General features: G+C 43.3%; 1 long non-coding RNA gene across 1 annotated transcript; it reads right to left on the minus strand.

Annotated features, from left to right (window-relative positions):
• Positions 1-16347: 16347 nt before the first annotated feature.
• Positions 16348-17949, minus strand: LOC135563888 (uncharacterized). Its single transcript, XR_010460631.1, has 3 exons — positions 17261-17949; positions 16869-16980; positions 16348-16774 (listed from the first exon to the last, which is right to left on the minus strand). It is a non-coding gene; the product is annotated as an uncharacterized LOC135563888 (long non-coding RNA).
• Positions 17950-27352: the final 9403 nt, after the last annotated feature.

The raw sequence follows: 27352 nt of genomic DNA on the forward strand, positions 1-27352 counted from the left end.
TAGTGGTTAGAGCGTTGGACTAGTAACCGCAAGGTTGCAAGTTCAAACCCCCGAGCTGACAAGGTACAAATCTGTCGTTCTAGGCCGTCATTGAAAATAAGAATTTGTTCTTAACTGACTTGCCTAGTTAAATAAAGGTAAAAATAAAACAAATTTAAAAAAAGAGAAGACTAAAGCGCAGCGTTGTGAGTGTTCATCTTCTTTAATAATAAATCCCAATTGAACACTTCAAATTACAAAACAACAAATGTGAAAACAGTCCTATCTGGTACAAAGACAGGAAACAATCACCCACAAAACAAGCTACCTAAATATGGTTCCCAATCAGAGACACCTGCATCTGATTGAGAAGCATATCAGGCCAAACACAGAAACAGACAAACTAGACACACACAACATAGAATGCCCACCCAGCTCACGTCCTGACTAATACCGTATCAAAGAATTTAATGTAGGTACGCTGTGAATGGCCTCACACCAGTGCAGGTGGTGGTGTATACACCTAAAAGTTGGTTGCGATCCGCCAATCAAACCCAAAGAAGAACTGCAGCAACTTGAAGGCGACTTCATAAGAAACATTACCTTTTAATCACATTACTTTTATGCAGTCGACATGTAGTTGGACAATTTTTATAACCTATTTCAACACACATTGAAAGACGTTGACCAACTATGGTCACCATCTTGACAAAAGTGATTCGCTCGAACGTGCCAATTGGTTCCAGACCGATTAGGTAATGCGTCTGCATGCTGCCTGCCTCACCTGTGTCACGCCCTGACCTTAGGACTTTTTATGTCTCTATTTTGGTTTGGTCAGGGTGTGATTTGGGTGGGCATTCTGTTCCTTTTTCTATGTTTTTGTATTTCTTTGTTTTGGCCGGATATGGTTCTCAATCAGGGACAGCTGTCTATCGTTGTCTCTGATTGGGAACCATACTTCCTCTTAGGGATGATGCGGAATTTAGTTCCTGTGCAGGAACCTAAATCCATGCAATTTCAGAGCGCCACCTGTAGTACTCGATAAAACTCAAACTTTCATTAAAACACACATGCAAGGTACTCAATTAAAGCTACACTCGTTGTGAATCTAGCCAACATGTCAGTTTTGTAAAATGCTTTTCGGCGAAAGCATGAGAAGCTATTATCTGATAGCATGCACCCCCCGAAATACCTGAACGAGACCTAAACAAAAGATTTAGCGGTAGCCGGCGCTACCCAAAACGCAGAAATAAAATATAAAACATTCATTACCTTTGACGAGCTTCTTTGTTGGCACTCCTATAAGTCCCATAAACATCACAATTGGGTCTTTTTCACGATTAAATCCGTCATTGTATACCCAAAATGTCATTTTATGAAGGCCGGTCTGATCCAGGAAAATTCACCTTTACAAGACGCACTTTTTAAAATTACAAAAGTTGCCTATAAACTTTTACAAATCACTTCAAACTACTTTTGTAAACCAACTTTAGGTATTAATAAACGTTAATAATCGATCAAATTGATCACGGGGCGATCTGTATTCGATAGCAGCAAGTCTTGAAATCATCGTCCATTTTTCCACTTTCATAACATCCTCCGGTGCGCCCCAAGACAGGAAGTGCCTATACGTCATCTCACCAAGGATAAACCAGCCATGAAATGCCAGTACTGGCGACATCGTGTGGAAGCTGTAGGCATTGTAATGGGAACCTCATTTATTTTCTATCGCCTTAGACAATACATTGACTGGCGGATGAATATTTATTTTGTGTTTTTGGTGAACAGTTTTCCCTGGGATTTTTACTCCTAAACACGTTCTGTTATAGCCACAGACACAATTTAACCAGTTTTAGAGACTTCAGAGTGTTTTCTATACACACATACTTATCATATGCATATACTATATTCCTGGCATGAGTAGCAGGACGATTTTTTACAAAAAGCTGCGAAAATTCGCATCATCCCTAACAGGCTTTAGGTAGCTTTTTCCCACAGGGTTTTTATGGGAAGTTAATTTTTGTTTAGTGTTTTGCACCTGTCAGGACTGTTTCGGTGATTCCCGTTGTTATTTTGTTATTAGAGTTCAGTTTTAATAAGGTAAGCATGAACACTTACGGCGCTGCGCTTTGGTCCGATGATTCCTCATCTTCCCGATGACGAATACCGTTACAACCTGGGGCAACTTTAGAGATCCCTGTTTTTCTACAGTGAAGACTACAATAGCCACAACAAGGCTGTTGATAACCGAAGCAACGATTAATGCAGTTGTTTAACATAGCAGTCAAGATAGTTCCTGAAGTCTCAAGATATGTTATTAGCACACTGTGTTAATAACATGTATTCAATCATATTGAATACATGTTATTATCATATTAAATAATAATTAAACACTCACCCACATAAGTATATAGCTGGATGCATCTATCAACATTGGGCTAATGGCTAAGATAATTTGGCTTCAACTTGAGCACATGGCACATGGTGACAGCGTGCAATTTTATTAAACAGTAACATGCAAAACACAAACTGAACAGCCAGAGGGATTACACATAGAAATAAGGGAGAGGGGAAAATGTAGAATAATAATGTTTTCATCAAGGATCGCTCTGTACCTTGCTCCATTCATCTTTGCCTCGATCCTAACTAGTCTCCCAGTCCCTGCCACTGAAAAACATCCCCTTCACCGTAGGGATGGTGCCAGGTTTTCTCCAGACGTGACGCTTGGCATTCAGGCCAAAGAGTTCAATCCTTGGTTTCCTCAGACTAGAGAATCTTGTTTCTCATGTTCTGAGATTCTTTAGGTGCCTTTTGGCAAACTCCAAGCGGGCGGTCATGTGCCTTTTACTGAGTGGCTTCCAATCAGGCCTACTACAAAGGCCTGATTGGTGGAGTGCTGCAGAGATTGTTGCCAAGATCTTCTCACCCGGTTGGAACTCTTGTGGTTAGGCCTCCGGTTGTATCATCCTCTCCTTCATCTCCTCCATGTGTTCCACCATGCTGCGAAGGGGGGTCGGTTGCTCCTTCCAGACCTCCTTGACTGGGTCCAGCAGTCCGCAGGGCCCTACGGCCATAGAGGAGCTCAACGGGGGAGAACCCAGTGTACGCTTGGGGTACCTCGCTCACCGAGAACATCAGGTGGGTTAGCAGCTGGTTGAAAATAAAGGAGAGCCGCACACTCTAAGAGCTCAGATGAAAAAATGTCATGTCCAACGTTTCGATAGGCAAGCTGTCTTCATCAGGGTATAATCACAAACACTGCAGGGGGACTCATTTATATAGTGCCAAAAGACACACACACGGGTGTCTGTAATCATGTCCAAGTATGGCCTAATATCATTAGTTAATTCTCAAATATTAAAGAACATACAAAAACAAATGGATAGCATACAATCATAGATTCAATTTAGACTACATAAGCCTACAAACAATTACAATGGCATAGTCACAATAATCACAAGAATGGCTTCTGCTCAAAGTCGAGAGCCCTTCTTGTGACTTTGCCATTGTAATTGTTTGTAGGCGTATGTAGTCTAAATTGAATCTATGATCTATTATCGGGTAGATTATCAGTAGCCAGCCCTTGGTCAGACGCATCAGGTCGTTAATCTGAGCGCGGGGGAGATGGTGGACCAGTTGTATACAGTGTGCGAGGCTGTATCCATATCGGCTCAGGATCTCACGTTTGAGTCCCTCATAATTCGCTGCCTGGTCGACGTTGAAGTGGTCGACGTTGAAGTCAAAGTGGGACTTCTGGGCATTCCCAGAGAGATAGGGTGCCAAAAGGCTGGCCGACTTGGGCTTGGGCCATCCTTCCTCTGCACAGTCCTCTCGAAGGTGCACAAATATATCGCCACGTCATCTTCCTCCATTAACTTGACCAGGAACTGATTCGGGCTAGACTCCTGAACCATCCCACCCTTCAACTGGGCTACCTCCGCTACCAGTCTGAGGTTTTGTTGGCGCTGCTCCACAAGTGCTAGCTCCTGGAGAGCCTGTTGCTTCTGCTGGCTGAGGATAAACTGAGCGTCCAGTTCCTCCATGGTAATCTCCGTACTCTCGACCGCACGGCACCCAAAGCTACTGAGGTGCCCATATTCTCCACCATATGTGGTAAACCGTGGGGTGTTGGGTTGAGCGTGCATTAACACAGAGACAGGGACAGAGTAACACAGATACAGGGAGGTTGTAGTCAGAAAACACGACTTTACTAGGTAACAAAATAAACATAACAAAATAACTTAGGTTTGGGCTCGGTCCTTCTTAAATTCTGCTCCGTGTCTTCCCTTACGGTGTGCCACAGTGCTCCCTTTATGTGGCATGCACGTTTGGTTGGCACTCTCCCCTAATTACCTCGACTTGGGCCATCAGCGTCGGGGTGCCCAGCCCGTATACTCCCAGTTGAGGGAGCCAACGTCGCGGTACATACCTCCCCTCTATCACCAACCCCTGCGATAGACCTCCCAGGATACCACAATTCTCTATAAAATCAAGGAGATCCTTAGAGTCACTCAAACTGTTATCTAAAGACTAAAGATTCTCATAAAACTTAGTGGTAAAGTCTGATAACTCCTCTCTATCCTTAGAGGTTACCCCATTAATCTTACATTTTCAAAGTGTGTCGATTTCCTCTCTCTTTTCCAAATTAAAAAAGTATCTACTGTTCTTTTTGAAGCCATTGTTTTCTGGATCTTATGAAGGCTTCCTTCCTAGCTTCCTCATTAAGATCAAGATGCTCAATCTCTGTGATGTCAGCAATTTTCTTAGAGAGCACAACTACCTCACATCTCCTTCTTAAAGCAAGCTGTTTCCCATAGGTAATACAGGCTGAGATGATTTTACATTTCAGCTGTTCCCAATATTTCCCATATTCTGCTTAGAGGTAGCTAAATTCCAGTAAACAGAAATTAGATTCTTAATCACATTTTTTAAATCATGCAATAACAATGAGTTATTTAATTTCCAATAACATCCAGAGTATTTCTTATCATAATTACTGCACATTCTTACAGTCAGCCATATGACTTTATGATCCGTCAGGACTGCAGGCACTATTTTTACCTCTAGTGTTGGGCTCAAAACTTGGTTATCACCCACAAGATTGTAGTGAACGATCTCTATGTGTGCTGTTTCTCTCCAGGGTTTTTCAGGATTTTTTTCTCATTTTGTCTGTCATAGTTGAAGTGTACATATGATGAAAATTACAGGCCTCTCATCTTTTTAAGTGGGAGAACTTGCACAATTGGTGACTGACTAAATACTTTTTTGCCCCACTGTATATTTGGCCATTTTAGGTTATTGTCCTGCTGCAAGGTGAATTTGTCTCCCAGTGACTGTTGGAAAGCAGACTGAACCAGGTTTTCCTCTAGGATTTTGCCTGTACTTACCATAGCTCTATTCTGTTTCTTTTTATCCCAAAAAACTCCCTAGTCCTTGCCCATGACAAGCATAACCATAACATGATGCAGTCACCACCATGCTTGACAATATGAAGAGTGGTACAGTACTCAGTGATGTGTTGTTTGCCCCAAACATAACACTTTGTATTCAGGACATAAATGCAATTTCTTTGCCATGTTTTTTGCAGTTTTACTTTAATGCCTTATTGCAAACAGGATGCATGTTTTGGAATTGTTTTATTCTGTACAGGCTTCCTTCTTTTCACTCTCTGACATTATGGGGTATTTGTGTGTAGAAAGAAAATACATCTAAATCAATAATCATCTTAGCAGTAGCAGTGCAGGGGTGTGTACATGTGGGTGTAAGTGTGTCGCGTCAGTAATGAGTATGTGTGAGTAAGAGTGACAGTGAATGTGTGTGTGGCTGAGTAGGTGGAAGAGCATAGTCAGTATATAGTTAGCTGTTTAGGAGTCTGTTGGTCTTATCCTTGATGCACAGTACCGCCAGATGGACGGGAGCATGGAGAACAGTCCATGTCTCGAGTGGCTTGAGTTTTTGTGCCTTTCTCAGACACCACCTGGCATGTATGTCCTGGATGGCTGGGAGCTTGTAAGGTTTATAGTTAGGGTAAGAGGTTAGTGTTTAGGGTAGGAATAGCTGATCAATAACAATAAAACTCTGAAAGTGACATGTATCAATAGTCTCACACTCCCTTATAACAATATCTACAGCATCAAACATAGGATGTTTTATTTCACGTTATGGACTTTTACAAAGGAGTCATTTGCAAAACATGCCCTTCTCTCAGTGTTTTCTCGGACTGAGGAGAACCGGAGCTACGGATAGTACTAGGGTGTTAGTAGGTGACGTAGCACCCAGATGAAATAAAATACATTTAATTAAATAAAACCCGAAGATGTTAACATCATTCAGCTACTGTAGCTGCCTACTTAACATCAACAGGCAGCACAAGTAGCGCAACAATTAAAATTAGACACCAAAAGTAAAGTTCCTGGCGATCATAGCGATCTGACTCCCCCCTTCTGTCTGAACTTGGAATATTCCTGTTCGCTGGCTTCGGCCACTGACCCTTAACCTGGTTGTTCTGTTCTGCGTTGCGTACTATTCTAATAATTTGACGTTTGATTAGGGTGACCAGACGTCCACGTTTTCCCGGGAAGGTCCCCGTTTTTGGTGGCCTGTCCCCGGCTGGAGTTGTCCCCGAAAATGTCCCCGTTTTTAACTGTGCGTTAAAAACAGACCGCAAAGTGAAATATTTTACTTGGCAAGAAAGACCGGGCAGCAGAGCCTACGGGTTGACGTCTCAATCGCGTTGTGCTTGTTTTAGGCCAACTGAGGGGCCTGCTCGCTATAGCAGCTTCATTCACTCTTCTACTAACTACTTGCTCGCGATAGTTTTAGAGAAAACTGCTGTGGAAAACTCGTCCAGAAGCAAGTGTCAAGTGAATCCACAACATCACCACAAACGTCTTTTCAAGCCAGGTAAATTACACTAGTTTGAGATACTAGCTAGTGATATCATAATGTCACAATTTATTATATAGATATATGATCTGCTCTATAAGGTTTTAAATAGCTAACGTTAGCTAGCATAACCTATGTCGACTAGGTTAGCTAGCTACTGTTATGGTAGCTAGGTTAAAAAACGTTCACATGTAAACATGCAGTGGAAGGGCTATTTTGAAAATATGATATTAAATGAATGCACAATTTATTCAGAAAATATTTTTGTAGATTACAATTTTAATGGTTTGGCATTATAATAAGTAGTGTGAAAATATATTTAGAAATGTTCATGAATAGCATTAGCAGTGGAGAGGAGGAAGACTGGATAGGAAGAAGAGAAGGAAGGAGACAGAGGAGGAAAGGTAAAGATATGGTTACAGAGCCTGCCAATGTATTATTCCAAACAATGTTTTTGAGATAAAATACAAACATGAGGCAAGCAATGGGAATCTGTTAAAATACTTTGGTTATCTAATAGTATGCTATTTATTAATACAGATTGGAGAGGAAGGAGAAGGAAAAATGAAGGGAGTAAAAAGAGTGAAGCAAGGAGAGTGAGGTGGAAAGGTGAAGAGAAGGAAAGGAAGAAAAGAGGAGAAAGATTGGAGGAGAATAAAAAGTTAAGAGCGTAATTAAGAGTGGCACAAGGAGAGTGAAGAAGAGCAGACAGAGGAGATACAATGACTCTTTCCAAGAAATGGAAATGCACTTTTTATGATAAACGTGATGAGATAATTTCCATTTCATACACATAGGTCAAGACGATAGAATGGTTCACTGCATCCTCTCTTTCAATTGGCAGCCAGTGAAGAACGGCAGTGGTAGAACATCAGCAGACGAAAAAGCATAAAGCCTCTGATTGCCCGTGTTGGTATGTCCTCTGTCACCACATTCTTCAAGAAGGTAGAGCCTTCCCAAGAAGAATATGGTTTAGCTGTGCAGGAGGGTGTCTTTGCATACCACACTATGAGACACAATCATAGTTACAGATCTATGGATTGCACAGCACAACTGACACGGAAGCTTTATGAGCCAAAGTTTACATGTGCTAGGACAAAATGTGACGCCATAGTGAGTAACGTGTTAGTAACATGGGCAACTACTTTGGTAAAAACAGGACCTAGACCAGGTTGAATTTGTGTCCCTGTCCATTGATGCGTCCAATCTTGGACATGTAAAGCTGCTGCCAATAGTAGTCAGATATTGTAAGATATATGATGGCAGCACATCTGTGGAAACAAAACTGCTTGATTTTGTTGAATTGAATGGAGAAACAGCAGAGGAAATTGCAGCTGAGGTCCTGGTGGTCATCCAAAAATGTAACCTGGAAAAACATTCTCTGCCGACAACAAATACCAACTTTGGAGGACTGAATAGGCTGGGGAGGGTCAATGTCCATACCAAAGTTAAAAATGCTCTGCAGCGGGAGGTGATTGGCTTAGGTTTTCATTCATAACACGGCCAGAACAGCTTTGGATATGATGTTGAGTATCTGCTCACAAAGATATTTGAATTATGTTCATATTTTCACTGTCAGAGGTCGAAAGACTGAAGGGCTTTTGTGAGTTTGTTGGCCAGGAGTACCATAATATTTTAGGACACAGCAATGTTCCCTGGCGGTCCAGGCTCCCTGCTCTAGAAAGAGTGCTGAAAAGGTATGTGCCATTGAAATCCTTTTTTATTTCTGAAGACAAATGCCCTGTTGTCCTACGAACAATGTTCGAAGATCCACTGACTGAACTTTGGCTGGCCTTTGTCCATGGAAACTTGACTGTATTCAGTGACACGATCAAGATGCTTGGAGGCCAGGACCACTGTGCTGTGGACTCCGCTGCAATTCTGAGAAACGTTGAGGCAAAATTGACTGCAAGACGTGATGAAAACTTCATTCCGGTTTTGGTCAGAGGACTTCTGAGAGAGCTAGAGGAAAATGGAGACATGTCTAAAGAGAGCTTTCTCAAAACAGCCCAATCATTCTTCACTATGGCTGTGAACTACTTGCAAGCATGGGGAAAGCACACAGATAATCTAAAAGATTTACATTGTCTCCTTTTAAAAAGGCAACCTCTGCGTGAAGAGATCCAGAAGGCAGCAGGCACACTGCAGGAAAAATGCCCCAATGTGACCATCAATGAGGATGCATTGTGTTACGAAGTTTCTGGCCTGCAAGAGTTCCTAAAGGGGGGATCGCTTGAAGAATGGAAAACATCTGAGACACCGCTTAGTCAGAGATGGAGCACGGTGGTTACAGACTTCAAATAGAATGACATCCCACACACTCTCCTGGCTAGATTAGCGTCTGTTGTCATGTGCTTACCTGGAAGTAATGCACCAGTCGAGAGTGTTCTCCCAAATGAATGATATATGGACAGCAGCAAGAAATAGCTTCACTGTTCCTACCATCAAGGCCATGCTTATTGTGAAGACAAACCTTAACCTCCCCTGCCAGGAGTTCATGGAGAAGCTGGCCAAAGGCAGAGCAATCCTGAAGAAAATTATATTTTGAGAAATATACAGATTAGGTTGGTATAAGTATATTATGTAGTTACCATCTTAGCATCTTATTTCTTATTAGCATCTTATTTCTTTTATGTTAAGTATTTCACATATACTATTGTCTGTTTTTTCAATTTTGCTCATGTTCTCTTCTGCTCTTATTCTAGCAGGACCACTGAATGGCTGTTCAGATTGAACAGTTCTGTCTTGTCTGTAGTGTTTCTGTAATATAGTTGTTTTCTCTGTCTATCACAGGGTGCCTGTTAGACTGAATACATGAAACCGGAATTGTCCCCCTTTTTTATTTCATAGATAATAACATTGGATATTTTAACGATATATTGACCGCCGAACTGGAAATGTCCCCGGTTTTCATTTCAGAAATCTGGTCACCTTAAGTTTGATGGAATAACCATTTTAACTCTTATACATATTTACTGTATTCTAGTCAAGGCTCATCCTATATAACTACTGCTGTATACCTTTTCTATTCACATACTGTCCATAAAGTCTATACACACCATCACATCATATATATTATATTCCAGACTGACATTGCTCGGTCTAATATTTCTATATTTCTTAATTCCTTTATTTGTATTTTTTTGTATTTGCATGTATTGTTAGGTATTATTGCACCGTTGGAGCTAGGAACATAAGCATTTCACTACACCTGTGATAACATCTGCAAAATATATGTATGCGACCAATAACATTTTATTTGATTTTGATTTGACTAGTGTGGTTGGACTAGAGTGCCGACGTCACGTAAAATGAATTCAGTACCCAAAGAATAGTAACGGAATGTCTTCGGATGTGTCATCTCCCCCTGTCGTTCCATGTGTAAATCTATTATAACAGTGCATTTCCACATAACATGATTGGGGCGATGAAACAAAGGATCCCCATTCATTTGAAATGGAGAGAAGCGAAGTTGGCGGAGGTACTGTTGGGCGATGGGAACATGGACGAGGGTGCGTGAACAGGGCAGGACCAAAGTAGGAGAAAGCTGAACTTTATGCAAATACTCTGCGATATAGCAATGCTATTGACCAATCAAAGCTCACTATAGCTTCCAGACCCAGCCTGCTTGCTAGCACCCACATGAGGGCAAAGCTAGCTTGGCTGTCTGAATTATCGTGTCATGTGCAGATGCACTGCAACTGTGAGAGACACCCTAAGGGTTTTATTTGACTAAATTGCAGTAGCAAATGTGGATCTAGATTCTAATGGTGGTAGAAGCCAAATCGAGGATGATGGGACTGTTGTCCAAAAAAATGGGAAACGGACCAAAGTTGTGTTGGAGAACAAAATGAAGAGCTCAGCTAGAGTCCCCATTTATCTTGTAGGAGTGCGTTTTTTTTTTTTGAAGATGAGCAACTGGATGAAATACCAAACTTGAGAAACCTGTTTCAGTGACAGGCCAGTTACCTCCAGGTATGTCACGTTCAAAGGCAGTTAATTGTATATTCTCAATACTCGACCAGGGCTCTAAAGTGCTACCATTTTGGTCGCATATGCTCCTAGATACACGACATAACCAAATGTATGTGGACAGCTACTCATCAAACATTCCAAAATCATGGGCATTAATATGGAGTTGGTTCCCCCCTTTGCTGCTATAACAGCCTCAACTCTTCTGGGAAGGCTTTCCACTAGATGTTGAAACGTTGCTGTGGTGACTTGCTTCCATTCAGCCACAAGAGCATTAGTGAGGTTGGGCTTGCAGTCAGCGTTCCAATTCATCCCAAAGATTTTCATTGGGGTTGAGGTCAGGGCACTGGCCATGCTTGTAAAGTTCTTCCACACCAATCTCCACAAAGTATTTCTATATGGACCTTGCTTTGGGCCTTCCCCGAAATGTTGCCAGAACAGAATAGTCTAAATTGTCATTGCATGGTATAGCGTTAAGATTTCCCTTCACTGGAACTAAGGGGCCTAGACCGAACCATGAAAAACAGCCCCCGACCATTATGCCTCCTCCACCAAATTTTATAGTTGACAGATGCCAGGAGGACACTACCTGCCCCATGGAGAAAGTAGAGTCCTCCTGGCAACCCAGATTTGTCTGTCGGACTGCCAGATGGTGACGCATGATTCATCACTCCAGAGAGCACATTTCCACTGCTCGAGAGTCCAATGGCGGTGAGATTTACAATGCTCCAGCCGACGCTTGGCGTTGCGCGTGGTGATCTTAGGCTTGTGTGCGGCTGCTCGGCCACGGAAGCTCATTTCATGAAGCTCTCGATGAACAGTTATTGTTCTGACTTTGCTTCTAGAGGCAGCTTGGAACTAAGTAGTGAGTATTGCAACCGGGGACAGATGAGTTTTATGCGCTTCAGCACTCGGCGGCCCCGTTCTGTGAGCTTGTGTCGCCTACCACTTTGCGGCTGAGCTGATGTTGCTTCTAGACGTTTCCACTTCACAATAACAGCACTTATAGTTGACCCCCTTATCCATATTGACGGGACTGCAGTGGAGAAGGTGGAAAGCTTCAAGTTCCTCGGCGTACACGTCACTGACAAACATAAATGGTCCACTCACAGAGACAGTGTGGTGAAGAAGGTGCAACAGTGCCTGTTCAACCTCAGGAGGCTGAAGAAATCAGGAGGCTAAAATCCTCAAACTTTTACAGATGCACAATCGAGAGCATCCTGTCAGACTGTATCACCTGGTACGGCAACTGCACCGCCCACAACCGCAAGGCTCTCCAGAGGGAGGTCCGGTCTGCACAACGCATCACCGGGGGCAAACTACCTGCCCTCTAGGACATCGACAGCACCTGATGTCACAGGAACACCAAAAAGATCATCAAAGACAACAACCACCCGAGCCACTGCCTGTTCAACCCATTATCATCCAGAAGGCGAGATCAGTACAGGTACATCATAGCTGGGACCGAGAGACTGAAAAACAGCTTCTATCTCAAGGCCATCAGACTGTTGAATAGCCATCACTAGCACATAGAAGCTGCTGCCTATATACATACACTTGAAATCACTTGTCACTTTAATAAAATGGAATACTAGTCACTTTAATAATGTTTACATATCTTGTATTACCCATCTCATATGTATATACTGTATCCTATACTATTCTACTGTACCTTGTTTTAATGCCGCTCTTACATTGCTTGTCCATATATTTTTATATTCTTAATTCCATTCCATAGATTTGTGTGTATTGGGTATATGTTGTGTAATTGTTAGATATTACTGCACTGTCGGAGCTAAAACCACAAGCATTTTGCTACACCCACAATAACATCTGCTAAACACATCTATGTGACCAATAAAATTTGATATGCACTATACACACACACACACGTGTACACATGGGTTATGTATTGTAGATATGTGGTAGTGGTGGAGTAGGGGCCTGAGGGCACACTGTGTTGTGAAATCTGTGAATGTATTGTAATGTTTTTTAAATTTTACAAATGCCTTAATTTTGCTGGACCCCAGGAAGAGTAGCTGCTGCCTTGCCAGCAGCTAATGGGGATCCATAATAAATACATTCATAGTACTGCAGTAGATATACCAAGAGCCTTATGAAACAATTTTAAAGACAGAATAACAATACAAAATGAACAAGGGCTAGTTTATGCTGGCTAAGGTGTTTGAGTGTAATCATGTTGGCCATATTGGATTCAGAATAAAATTGATTCACACCAACTGTCCTTATAGGCATGAGTGTTGTACACATCAATGTTTCTTATTTACAAAATTCAGTTTTTATGGCAGCCATATTTGATTTGACGCAATACTGGATTTGAGACAAAAATATAAAGATCTGTGATTGCCCCTTTGATTTAATTGCAAGACTAAGCAAAGCTGCCAACTCTTACGCATTGGCCATGAGACACGTATTTGACCCTCTTCTCACACTCTCACGGCACACCTCTTATATCTAACGCATTGAAAAGGACTACATTTATTTGACTAATTAGTCCATTGTATAGTCAGCGTGTTAACTTTTCAACTGTGCTGCAAATCGTTTTGAAATCGTAGCATCTGCGCCTGCAATTAAACATCACGAGCGGAACCACTAATTGTCCTGTCTTGCCACAACACTGAACTACATTGAAGCATATGATTGGTCTAGTTATGTAAAGGATCAAGGGGATTGGGTGCATGTTTTAAAGAAACGCCCCTCAAGATTGCAGCGGTGAATGGAGAGAGAACCTTCTCCACCAAGAAAATTAGGTGTGGTAAACCGTGGGGTGTTGGGTTGAGCGTGCAGAGATTGACAGGGAGGTTTTAGTCCGCAAAAACAACTTTAAGACAGAAAACAAACATAATAAAGAAAATCACTTAGGTTTGGCTTGGTGTCGGTCTCTCCCCGTTCTCTCTCGCGGTGTGCCACCGTGCTCCTTTTATTTGGCCTCCACGGCTGGTTGGCACTTTTCTCTAATTACCTCCACTTAGAGCGGTCCGTGTCGGGGTGCCCAGCTCCCGTAATCCCAGCAGAGGGAGCCAACGTCGCCTCACGTAGGTTGCTGTTACTCCCGTCCCTATTGCAGAACGCAGCCTTTTGACAGCATGTACTAAAGTCATTGTAATCCACACTTGCATTAATCCCCTCGTTTGGGGATTGACATTTAGGCTGTGGCAACGAAAAGGCAGCAGACAGACCTACAGTATATTTTATCAGGGAATTTTGGTATAGTAAACTGATTTGTAACTATGAAATCATCCAAAAGTGTAAGTTTGATTCTAAAGGGGGAACAATAAATAGAACAGTTATTTGGTAAGGGTGTAGGGGCAGATTTATGTAATCTTGTTTTCAGGAGATTTTATTATCTATCTACTTTATTTACCTGATCAGTGGAACAATTCTCATTCTTCACAATAGGCTAAAATATAAAGGTAATTAGTCAGTAATTGTCAGCAGACATTACCATTATTCCTCACACTTTTTACATTTTCCACTTCTTTCCAATTTTGCCAGTGTAATCACAGATTTAAAAAATATATGCCTATGAGGCTTTGTATATCTTTTGCAGCCATTCATGGACAGTTTTTAATAAGTCATACAAATAAGCATTGGATATTACATGCTCCAGGCCTGAGATATAATTTGACAATTTTTGATTTTTCTTGAATGTTTGGTGATTTTGAGAAATGTAAGTGAATGAACTGCTCTCTCTTGGCAGGTTTGTTGTGGTGCCATATTATTTCAATTTTTTAATAATGGATTTAATGGTGCCCCATTTGGGATCAAAGTTTCCACTATTCTTTTATAACCCAACCCTGATCTGTACTTCTCCACAACTTTGTCCCTGACCTGGTTGGAGAGCTCCTTGGTCTTCATGGTGCTTGGTGGTGTTGCAGACTCTGGGGGCCTTTCAGACAGGTGTATATGTACTGAGATCATGTGACACAGATTGCACACAGGTGGACTTTATATAACTAATGATGGGACTTCTGAAGGTAATTGGTTGCACCAGATCTTATTTAGGGCCTTCATAGCAAAGGGGGTGAATACATATACACACACCACTTTGCCATTTAAATTTCTTTTGAATTTCTTTCATTTCACTTCACCAATTTGGACTATTTTGTGTATGTCCATTACATGAAATCCAAATAAAAAATCAATTTAAATTCCAGGTTGTAAGGCAACAAAATAGGAAAAACGCAAAGGGGGATGAATACTTTTGCAAGGCACTGTATCTGATATTCTGAGAATATGACAACCATGTTCTGGGTATGTTTCTATCAGAAGTAACGCTATCAATTGGGCCATGTTTCGGCAATACATTAGGACTGTTACGACGTGCTCTGAGAGTCGGGAAGCAAGTTCAGGGAGTGAGAGTTTTAATAAATAAACACAAAACATAATACAAAATAAGAAACACAACCAACGCACAGGGGCCTGTTGCACAAAACTAGGATAAGGGATTAAGCCAGGATATCTTGGTGATCCTGGCTCAATTGATCCGTAATCCGGTTGCACTAAAGATGGATAGGGGGCAGGAGGATATGTTATGGTATAAATTACCATGGAGATTTATTCTGTGGAGCTAGCCTGCTCCAGACCAGGCTAAATTCCAGGATCTATTTAATCTCATCCCTAATGTCAGTCAGCAGTCACCACAAATGGAAACCAATAGTTATTTCACTGCTCACTATACATTGTTATCACATATAACTAGACCCACTGTTATTATTTAAACGTTTGTGATCATTAATTTCAATGATTTTGGATAAAAAATGATTTTTAGATGATGTTGCTATCACTAGATAATTTACAGTTTCCCATAGACTATAAGGCTATATATAAAATGATAGAATATTAGGGCCACAGAGGGGAAAAAACACAAGTCATAATATTGTAACCAGTTGTTTTAAAGGAGGACAGTTGTTAAAATGACAGATGTGGGGCATTTCGTGAAATTGTACTTCAGTATGGTTTCATAAACAAAGACATGCTGATGTGCCAGAATATTAAGTATCACATTGTCATAAGTATCAAAACTGTAAAAACAATATGTAGCTTTTCTGCAGAAAGAACCAGCCTCATAAATTTATGACTTTATCCTTTTTCTTCAGTGTGGCCCTAGTACTCTGTCATATAAACAAATACACATTCCATATGAATATAAAAACACAATGTGTAACATTATGTTCCTTTATTGAATAAGGACAAAACAAAGCAGGTAAACCATCAGCTCCTTTCGAAACTGAAGTCACAGTGACTCTACAAGATGGAAAGCACAGAATCCAAGCATATTATACAAAATGATACATACACATTCAAAGGTCTGTATATAACACACCCTGCATGTCTGCACACTAAAATAAATGCAGGACAAATCCATACACATCAACTGAACAGACAAATGAATGGATGCAGTAGCCTCCCTGCAGCCTTGTATTACACACAGTATACCGCACAAACATCATAAGAGGCCAAATTGGCCAAAAACGAACCCAAAAAAAAAACCCAAATTCCTCTGCCACCGCAGGACATATTTAACCAAAATTGAAAGCACACATACTAACTAAAATAATTCAACACATATTGGTCCCTCAGCAGCCGACCACTGTCGTCATCAGGGAAGATTGCCGGATTGTCCCAGTCCATGGCTGGTGGCACTCTGGGGGCCCTCTCCTTCCTCAGGCAGGCCACATTGTGGAGGACAGCACAAGCCACAGTAATATCACATGCCCTAACAGGGCTGACCCTTAATTTGTGAAGGCAGTGAAAGCGTGCCTTCAGGAGGCCAAAGGTCATTTCAACTCTGGCCCTGGTCCTGGCATGGGCATGGTTGTAGGCCTGCTGTGCTTCCTGGGGTCTGTGAAAGGTGTCAGGAGAAAAGGCTGGCAGCCATACCCCCTGTCTCCCAGCAACACACCAGAGAATTCACCTGTCAACACAAAATCTCATCATTACTACCTCATAAACACAGTGATATTCTTGACACAGCCATGATGGTTATAAATAGGGGTTGTGTGGCTTACCTTGTGATAGGCACTGATAGATTTCAGAGGCCCGAAAGATTCTGGAGTCATGGACTGAGCCAGGCCATTTTGCCACAACATTGCTGATCACACAGTCAGCATTGCAGACCATCTGAAATCATAAGATGAGGAATATTACACCAATCAATGCACATCACTGGCAATGCAGAGTGTTCGTCAATGGACAATATCAAAAAGTTATGTTCACCTGAACATTAATGCTGTGAAAGGATTTCCTATTCACAAAATCGGCCCCATGGGCACCTGAGGGGCTTTTATCCTTATGTGTGTGCAGTCCACTGCACCAATGACATTGGGGAAACCTGTCACACAAAGTAATGAGTATCCTACTATGTGTTAACAGTTGTCCTGTAATTTGTAGATCCTCTTACCTGCAATCCTATAGAACTCCTCTTTGATGTCACAGAGTCTTCTGTGGCCAGGGAAGGAGATGAAGACATCTGCTAATGCTTTGATAGCCAGACACACACTCCTTATTGTGCGGCAAATTGTGGCCTTGTTCAGCTGTTCTGCATCCCCCACTGAGTACAGGAAGGCTCCACAAGCAAAAAAGCGCAAGGCCACACAAACCATTTGCTCCACACTCAGTGCATGGCTCCGTGCAGTGCGGTGCTTAATCCTGGGACCCAGTAGTCTGCATAGATACCTGATGCCATCTGCAGAAAACCTGTATCCTTCATATAGATGGTCATCAGGGAAGGCCAGTGGGTCCAACCGGTCCCTGAAGACCCTTTCTCGCCTGAAGGCTCTCCTCAGCACAAGTGCTTCTTCATCCACCACATCTCGCACGAATGGGCATGCCATTGTCAGAGCAGAAAGGAACACACAATTTTGGGCCTTCATATAGGCTAGTGGCCACACCTGGTGCTAGGGGGGTGGGCAAAAGAGGGCGATGCCTTATAACGATGACTTGGTTGTACTGATTGCTGGGAAAATAAAAAAAACCTTAGAAAGATGCCACCGTCCTGTGTGCTCACAATAAGAGCTCATATGTCATGGCTCACTTGACTTTACGAGAATATACCTAATTTTTTATTTTGAGCTGTGTCATCTTCTTGGAGCTGGGGGAGGAAAGAAAATAATGATTAATACATTTGTGTTACAGTTAGCATACAGTGTACATTGAAGGCATATCTCACCTCCCTCTCAAGTTTTTTATTTCAAGGTCCAGTTTCCTAATTGTCCTCTTTTTATTTCGGACTCCAGTGCAAGATTTTCCATCTTTTTCTTCTTGTACTGAATGTCTATGTCTGCCAGTTCTATTTGGCGCCGGAGGTGGTTGCCATACAACTTTCTGATAGCTTGTGAGCTCTGTGAACACAATACAATTAGCGCAGCTGGAATTTGGCAGGATGTGGTGTCCTTTTATTAATACGCACTATGTTGCCAGGCTGGTTCCCACTGTATAGCATCTGGGTCCTGTAAAAGAAATTAGATTTTTTGATTTTGATGAGGACTCCTCACCATTGTAGAGTAAATAGTACTTTCAAAGTCTTAACATGATACCTCATGCCTTCTGTAATCCAGAGAGATGGTCTCCTCCTCATCATCGTCTCCATCATGTGCTGTTGCTGCTGCACTGGGGCCTTCACCCTATCACATTTAATCGGATTCATATTGAAGCTAGTAGACAAGACATGCCAGGCCTACAGTATGCCTTTGATGGAGTACTCACTGGATCAGCATCGTCTGGTGCTTGTGCTGGTGGCTCTAACAGGAACACAGTGCTGCCAGGCACTGCAAGGCAATAGGTAAACCAAAGTCAGACAGTCCAAATTGATTCAATATGAATGTGGTTGTATCCCATGTAGAGATGGAAGGACATACCTTGAATGAAGCGGGTGGCATCTTGGGAGGAACCTATGCTCGTCTCTTTCCCCCCAGGGATCCCCTCTAAGACGGGCCTGCCTTTATTTAGCTCCAAGGCCATGTCCTCTGCTGGGGTAAGGTCAGCCTTTGGTGACCCACCACCCGTGCCTTGTCTGTGGGTATTCTTTTTCACTGCTAAAACAGTACAGACAATGTGTGAGCAGGCACCTTCTGGGTACAATATATGCTTGTGCTTTGTTAAATATTAGTCAGGGACCATACCATTCTGCAGAATGTTCTTGTATTTGATTTTGACCTGCTGCCATGTCCGTTTTGGCCCGTTCATGTTTAATCTACACACACACACACACACACACACACACACACACACACATTTAATGGAGTCACACTGCAAAAAATTACTTGGTATTTTTGTCTTGTTTTCAGTAAAAATATCAAAAAATGTATCATAGCTTTATACAGTGTGATGGAGTTACTTTACACAATTTCACTCATATCTGCAGTGCATTTCAATTAAAAAATGTAACCGTTTCATAATTACAGTACAACTGCATTTTTGGAGATGTGAATTAAATATTTGAATTGTAATTGTGATGTTTCAGCGGAGCGGTGAGTGTGTAATTGTGCACTACTTACGCATTCAGGCGGTCTGCAATACTTTGCCACGCTTTTTCTCTTTGCTTTATCACTGTGGCGGTGTTGCCTTTCTTCTTAATTATATCTTTTACCTCCTCGTATGCCTCCATGAGGATTTGTGCTTTCGACGGGGAAAAGTACGCGGCTCTAGTTGCCATGGTAAATCAGTTAATCTGTGATCTGTGGCGGGGTCTATTTGAGTGAGCCGTGAGCGCGCACCTATCCAGGATTGGTTTCACCTGGCTTAATGAATCCGTGTCTGCTCATCCTGGCTTGGTCTTTGTGCAACCAATTAAGCCTGGACGCACATGTTTTGGCTTCATTGAGCTCAGCTGAGTCATTTATCCCGGATGTCTTAATTCTACTTTTGTGCAACAGGCCCCTGAACTGACACAGGAACATAAACAATAACGCCTGGGGAAGGAACCAAAGGGAGTGTAATCAGGGAGGTGATGGAGTCCAGGTGAGTCTGGTTGATGTGCAGGTGCGTTTAACGATGGTGACATGTGTGCGCCATAACGAGCAGCCCAGAGACCAAGAGACCAAGAGGCCAGGGGGAGCACCCATGACAATTACAGATAGAAATGCAATGACGAGAGCTGATGTGATTACTAATCAGAGACATGTTTGTTCTACATTGTTTATGAACAGGAATGTTCTCATGGAAGGTGTCTAGAACATTAATATAATATATTCTGAAATCAGGGCAACCATGTTCTGTGTATGTTTAGTGGAACGATGATGGAATATTACAGATAGAGATGCAATGACGAGAGCTGATGTGATTCCTAATCAGAATGTTCTACATGGTTTATGTAACTACCCCTCAGAAAACTGGATACATGAATGTTCTTGCAACGTCCCATAAAACGCATCTACATTAATGTTGCATATTCTGTTGCATGTACTTATTGGGCCAGTATTAGGACCTGTCCAGAAGCAACCTTAACCTCTTCCTCCCTAGGCACTTGTGCATATCTGATACAACTTCATATGTGTAAGCAATAGGATGAATGCACTTTGAAGTAAATCTCAGCTCTGTTAAAAGTACACTCAAGAAACACTTTTATTGATCATAGTGATTCAGGAGTATCATTAAAACAGGTTAATATACCCCACCAACATTAGATAACTATACAGAAGCCCCTTAAATTGTTGAAATAAGTCAATCAAATCAATGATGAGAGAATAGTCAAATTAGCTGGTAAATGACACTGACATGGTGGAGAAGCAGGAAGATCTGAATGCCTTGAACCAAGTGGTTGTGAGTTCAAATCCCAGGTGGAACACGTTGAATAATAATTTCTATATAAATGAACATGCATAATGTATTCATGTATGTCACATATGTACATTGAAAACACAATGTTAAAGGCACAATGGGTGACTCCCTTACCAAAAGAGCTGTGAATGGCTCAGTGGTTCACCAATCAGGGCCTTGATGGTCTATATATGTTTGGTGGAACGTTGATGGAATATTCTCAGATAGAAATGCAATGACAAGAGCTGATGTGATTCCTAATCAGAGACACATGTTTGTTCTACATGGTTTATGTAACTAACCCTCAGAAAACATGAATGTTTTTGCAATGCAACTAGAACATTAATGTTGCGTATTCTGAGAACATTGTTACCACATTCTAGATAACTTCTGTTTGAAATTAAGGGAATGTTCTAACTTTAGCACCAAACACATGCTAAAAAGGTTCTCAGAAGGTTTTTGCTAACATAGATAGAATGTTCCCCTAACTAATGGAAAACTGCATGTGTAGTATGTAAGATGATATATATATTTTTATACTTCTATCACATTTTGCATGGTCCTTCTGATTACATACTAGATGTATAGTTTAGGGCATTCTGAGTCATTTCACGAAAGCTGGTGGGTGAAAAAAAACAAAAAACATGTGAACCAGCTATCAGCGTCTCGGTACAGAAACCCCTGTCAACCGCAGGCCAAGCCAGGGTAGGCAGGCGCTGTCGGGAAGGCTCATTCTGTTGTCAGCTCCGCCTATGTGGTCATGCCACCAACCCCTGCAGAAGAGATCATCAGACTCCGCCTCCCTCTGCGAACGAAAGCGCATCCTCTTTTGTCTGCCGCTCACACGGACACACAGGCCTACAAGGTCTCATTGGTGGCTGAGGCTGCTATGAATGGTTTTGCCCTTATTTGGACATGTATACGCTTCTATCGGTATATTGAAGGGGAATGTCTCAATTCAATCCATTGTTGGATTGTGTCTTTTTTATGTCTAGCTGAGGTTGTAACTTCTGGGTTATCTATCAAACTCATCTTATGGTATGAACACATAATGGAAAAAGTGAAGAAACAAGCTGAAAGATATCTCAGTAGAGGCTCCGACATGATTTATGTCTGGGCCAAAGCTGTTATTGTACCCTCACTGCTTAGGTTTACAGTAAACTTGGCAGCAAGAAGGGAGGGTCGATATTAAAGAAGGTGATAAAGGCAGCAAGGGTGATTCTGAACATTACAACAGCAGGACGCACGTGCACGTACATGTGCTGTTGCTCGTGACTCTGTTTCATAAGAGCTGATGAAACTTCCTCTTTTTAGCAGTATTCAGAACAGCTACAGAACGGAGAGAATGGGGGTTCTACTAAGTAAATGGAGGATATAATATCTTACCTAAACATTTTTGCTAGGAAATAAACTTCTAAACCAAATTTTATTTGAAACGAAACTTCAGACGAGTCAGGTTAGCCATGGCTTGGACGTATAGACAGACAGTGGTTGGAGGATTGGAGGGCAGAAGTGGGGCAGCAGGACTATCCAGTGGCAGGGTGGTTTGGTGTCGACACATGACTAAATGAAACTGGGTGTACATCCCAAATGGTACCCTATTCCCTATATAGTGCACAACTTTTGATCAGAGCCTAAGGGTCCAAGTCAAAAGTCGTGCACTACATAGACAATAGGGTGTCAATTGAGGCACATCGTGTGAGAGGACCAGGGAGAGCAGGGGCATGGAGGGGAAATGGCTGCCGGCCCAGATAAGGTCTATCTCGCTAGGGAAAGTGTGGGCCTTTGAAAGCCCTCCGCCTTGTGTTTATCAAACAGACAGGCACTGATCACTTCCCTTCTGGCACTCACACAGACACCTAACAACTGGAAGCCAGGGTCCTTGTTATAGTACCCATACCATACACATACATATATGGCCTATATCCCGACTCACACATATGACCTCAATTTCACAACATATTTGCCATTGTCAAATAACAACGGATTGATACAAAGTTCAAGGTATTCCGTGTCTGATGTACAGTCTGTATTTGTTCGTCATTATATGATATTGATCTTCCATAAATTATTAATCCGTTGGACATCTGGTTAATTCTAAAACATCACTTGACATAAAAAATGACTGTGGCTGAAGATTAAAACAGATATTCTCATCGCACGACCTCAGTGTTCTTGAAGCCGATCAATATGCTGTAGGCAGGCCAGTCTGGCATGTAAGCAGCACAAGAGAGACTCGTTTTCAGAAAGGCCGTTGTTTTTTCATTCAGCAGCACAAGGTATGGTTCCCAATCAGAGACAACGATAGACAGCTGTCCCTGATTGAGAACCATACCTGGCCAAAACACAGAGATAGACAATCATAGAAACATAAAACATAGAAATGCCCACCCCAACTCACGCCCTGACCAAACCAAAATAGAGACATAAAAAGGATCTCCAAGGTCAGGGCGTGACACAGACACTTCCATATGTTTTTTGGCCATGCACACCAGTAGTGGGTTTTCAAATCATATGTTATTTGTCACATGCTTTGTACATTTACATTTACATTTAAGTCATTTAGCAGACGCTCTTATCCAGAGCGACTTACAAATTGGTGCTTTCACCTTATGACATCCAGTGGAACAGCCACTTTACAATAGTGCATCTAAGTCTTTTAAGGGGGGTGAGAAGGATTACTTTATCCTATCCTAGGTATTCCTTAAAGAGGTGGGGTTTCAGGTGTCTCCGGAAGGTGGTGATTGACTCCGCTGTCCTGGCGTCGTGAGGGAGTTTGTTCCACCATTGGGGGGCCAGAGCAGCGAACAGTTTTGACTGGGCTGAGCGGGAACTGTACTTCCTCAGTGGTAGGGAGGCGAGCAGGCCAGAGGTGGATGAACGCAGTGCCCTTGTTTGGGTGTAGGGCCTGATCAGAGCCTGGAGGTACTGAGGTGCCGTTCCCCTCACAGCTCCGTAGGCAAGCACCATGGTCTTGTAGCGGATGCGAGCTTCAACTGGAAGCCAGTGGAGAGAGCGGAGGAGCGGGGTGATGTGAGAGAACTTGGGAAGGTTGAACACCAGACGGGCTGCGGCGTTCTGGATGAGTTGTAGGGGTTTAATGGCACAGGCAGGGAGCCCAGCCAACAGCGAGTTGCAGTAATCCAGACGGGAGATGACAAGTGCCTGGATTAGGACCTGCGCCGCTTCCTGTGTGAGGCAGGGTCGTACTCTGCGGATGTTGTAGAGCATGAACATACAGGAACGGGCCACCGCCTTGATGTTAGTTGAGAACGACAGGGTGTTGTCCAGGATCACGCCAAGGTTCTTAGCGCTCTGGGAGGAGGACACAATGGAGTTGTCAACCGTGATGGCGAGATCATGGAACGGGCAGTCCTTCCCCGGGAGGAAGAGCAGCTCCGTCTTGCCGAGGTTCAGCTTGAGGTGGTGATCCGTCATCCACACTGATATGTCTGCCAGACATGCAGAGATGCGATTCGCCACCTGGTCATCAGAGGGGGGAAAGGAGAAGATTAATTGTGTGTCGTCTGCATAGCAATGATAGGAGAGACCATGTGAGGTTATGACCGAGCCAAGTGACTTGGTGTATAGCGAGAATAGGAGAGGGCCTAGAACAGAGCCCTGGGGGACACCAGTGGTGAGAGCGCGTGGTGAGGAGACAGATTCTCGCCACGCCACCTGGTAGGAGCGACCTGTCAGGTAGGACGCAATCCAAGCATGGGCCGCGCCGGAGATGCCCAACTCGGAGAGGGTGGAGAGGAGGATCTGATGGTTCACAGTATCGAAGGCAGCCGATAGGTCTAGAAGGATGAGAGCAGAGGAGAGAGAGTTAGCTTTAGCAGTGCGGAGCGCCTCCGTGATACAGAGAAGAGCAGTCTCAGTTGAATGACTAGTCTTGAAACCTGACTGATTTGGATCAAGAAGGTCATTCTGAGAGAGATAGCGGGAGAGCTGGCCAAGGACGGCACGTTCAAGAGTTTTGGAGAGAAAAGAAAGAAGGGATACTGGTCTGTAGTTGTTGACATCGGAGGGATCGAGTGTAGGTTTTTTCAGAAGGGGTGCAACTCTCGCTCTCTTGAAGACGGAAGGGACGTAGCCAGCGGTCAGGGATGAGTTGATGAGCGAGGTGAGGTAAGGGAGAAGGTCACCGGAAATGGTCTGGAGAAGAGAGGAGGGGATAGGGTCAAGCAGGCAGGTTGTTGGGCGGCCGGCCGTCACAAGACGCGAGATTTCATCTGGAGAGAGAGGGGAGAAAGAGGTCAGAGCACAGGGTAGGGCAGTGTGAGCAGAACCAGCGGTGTCGTTTGACTTAGCAAACGAGGATCGGATGTCATCGACCTTCTTTTCAAAATGGTTGACGAAGTCATCTGCAGAGAGGGAGGAGGGGGGGGAGGATTCAGGAGGGAGGAGAAGGTTGCAAAGAGCTTCCTAGGGTTAGAGGCAGATGCTTGGAATTTAGAGTGGTAGAAAGTGGCTTTAGCAGCAGAGAGAGAAGAGGAAAATGTAGAGAGGAGGGAGTGAAAGGATGTCAGGTCAGCAGGGAGGCGAGTTTTCCTCCATTTCCGCTCGGCTGCCCGGAGCCCTGTTCTGTGAGCTCGCAATGAGTCGTCGAGCCACGGAGCGGGGGGGGAGGACCGAGCCGGCCTGGAGGATAGGGGACATAGAGAGTCAAAGGATGCAGAAAGGGAGGAGAGGAGGGTTGAGGAGGCAGAATCAGGAGATAGGTTGGAGAAGGTTTGAGCAGAGGGAAGAGATGATAGGATGGAAGAGGAGAGAGTAGCGAGGAGAGAGAGCGAAGGTTGGGACGGCGCGATACCATCCGAGTAGGGGCAGTGTGGGAGGTGTTGGATGAGAGCGAGAGGGAAAAGGATACGAGGTAGTGGTCGGAGACTTGGAGGAGTTGCAATGAGGTTAGTGGAAGAACAGCATCTAGTAAAGATGAGGTCGAGCGTATTTCCTGCCTTGTGAGTAGGGGGAAGGTGAGAGGGTGAGGTCAAAAGAGGAGAGGAGTGGAAAGAAGGAGGCAGAGAGGAATGAGTCAAAGGTAGACGTGGGGAGGTTAAAGTCGCCCAGAACTGTGAGAGGTGAGCCGTCCTCAGGAAAGGAGCTTATCAAGGCATCAAGCTCATTGATGAACTCTCCGAGGGAACCTGGAGGGCGATAAATGATAAGGATGTTAAGCTTGAAAGGGCTGGTAACTGTGACAGCATGGAATTCAAAGGAGGCGATAGACAGATGGGTAAGGGGAGAAAGAGAGAATGACCACTTGGGAGAGATGAGGATCCCGGTGCCACCACCCCGCTGACCAGAAGCTCTCGGGGTGTGCGAGAACACGTGGGCGGACGAAGAGAGAGCAGTAAGAGTAGCAGTGTTATCTGTGGTGATCCATGTTTCCGTCAGTGCCAAGAAGTCGAGGGACTGGAGGGAGGCATAGGCTGAGATGAACTCTGCCTTGTTGGCCGCAGATCGGCAGTTCCAGAGGCTACCGGAGACCTGGAACTCCACGTGGGTCGTGCGCTGGGACCACCAGATTAGGTGGCCGCGGCCACGCGGTGTGGAGCGTTTGTATGGTCTGTGCAGAGAGGAGAGAACAGGGATAGACAGACACATAGTTGACAGGCTACACAAGAGGCTACGCTAATGCAAAGGGGATTGGAATGACAAGTGGACTACACGTCTCGAGTGTTCAGAAAGTTAAGCTTACGTAGCAAGAATCTTATTGACTAAAATGATTAAAATGATACAGTACTGCTGAAGTAGGCTAGCTGGCAGAGGCTGCGTTGTTGACTATGTAGGCTCGCTGGCAGTGTCTGCGTTGTTGACACTACACTAATCAAGTCGTTCCGTTGAGTGTAATAGTTCCTACTGTGCTACTGTGCTGCTATTCGGGGCTAGCTGGCTAGCTAGCAGTGTTGATTACGTTACGTTGCGTTAAAAGAACGACAATAGCTGGCTAGCTAACCTAGGAAATCGCTCAAGACTACACAATTATCTTTGATACACAGACGGCTATGTAGCTAGCTATGTAGCTAGCTACGATCAAACAAATCAAGCCGTTGTACTGTAATGAAATGAAATGAAAAATGTGATACTACCTGTGGAGCGAAGCGAAATGCGACCGGATTGTTGAGTGCGGAAGTTCTGTTCGGTAGACGTTGGCTAGCTAGGAGTGTCTCCTACGTTAAGGACGACAAATAGCTGGCTAGCTAACCTCGGTAAATTAAGATAATCACTCTAAAACTACACACTCTAACTACACAATTATCTTGGATACGAAGACAGCAAAGACAACTATGTAGCTAGCTAACACTACACTAATCAAGTCGTTCAGTTGAGTGTAATAGTTGTGCTGCTAATCGGTAGACGGTGGACTAGCTAACGGTGGACGTTAGCTAGCTGGCTAGCTGCAGGGCAGTGTAGACTGCGTTAGGACGACGAAATACGATAATTACGCAATTATCTATGATACAAAGACGGCTATGTAGCTAGCTAAGAAGAAATTGCTAAGATTAGACAAATCAAACCGTTGCTAATCGGTAGACGGTGGACTAGCTAACGGTGGACGTTAGCTAGCTGCAGGGCAGTGTAGACTGCGTTAGGACGACGAAATACGATAATTACGCAATTATCTATGATAGAAAGACGGCTATGTAGCTAGCTAAGAAGAAATTGCTAAGATTAGACAAATCAAACCGTTGTACTATAATGAAATGTATAATGAAATGTAATGAAATGT

Source organism: Oncorhynchus nerka, linkage group LG22, assembly GCF_034236695.1.
Source record: "Oncorhynchus nerka isolate Pitt River linkage group LG22, Oner_Uvic_2.0, whole genome shotgun sequence".
Taxonomy (NCBI): Eukaryota; Metazoa; Chordata; class Actinopteri; order Salmoniformes; family Salmonidae; genus Oncorhynchus; species Oncorhynchus nerka.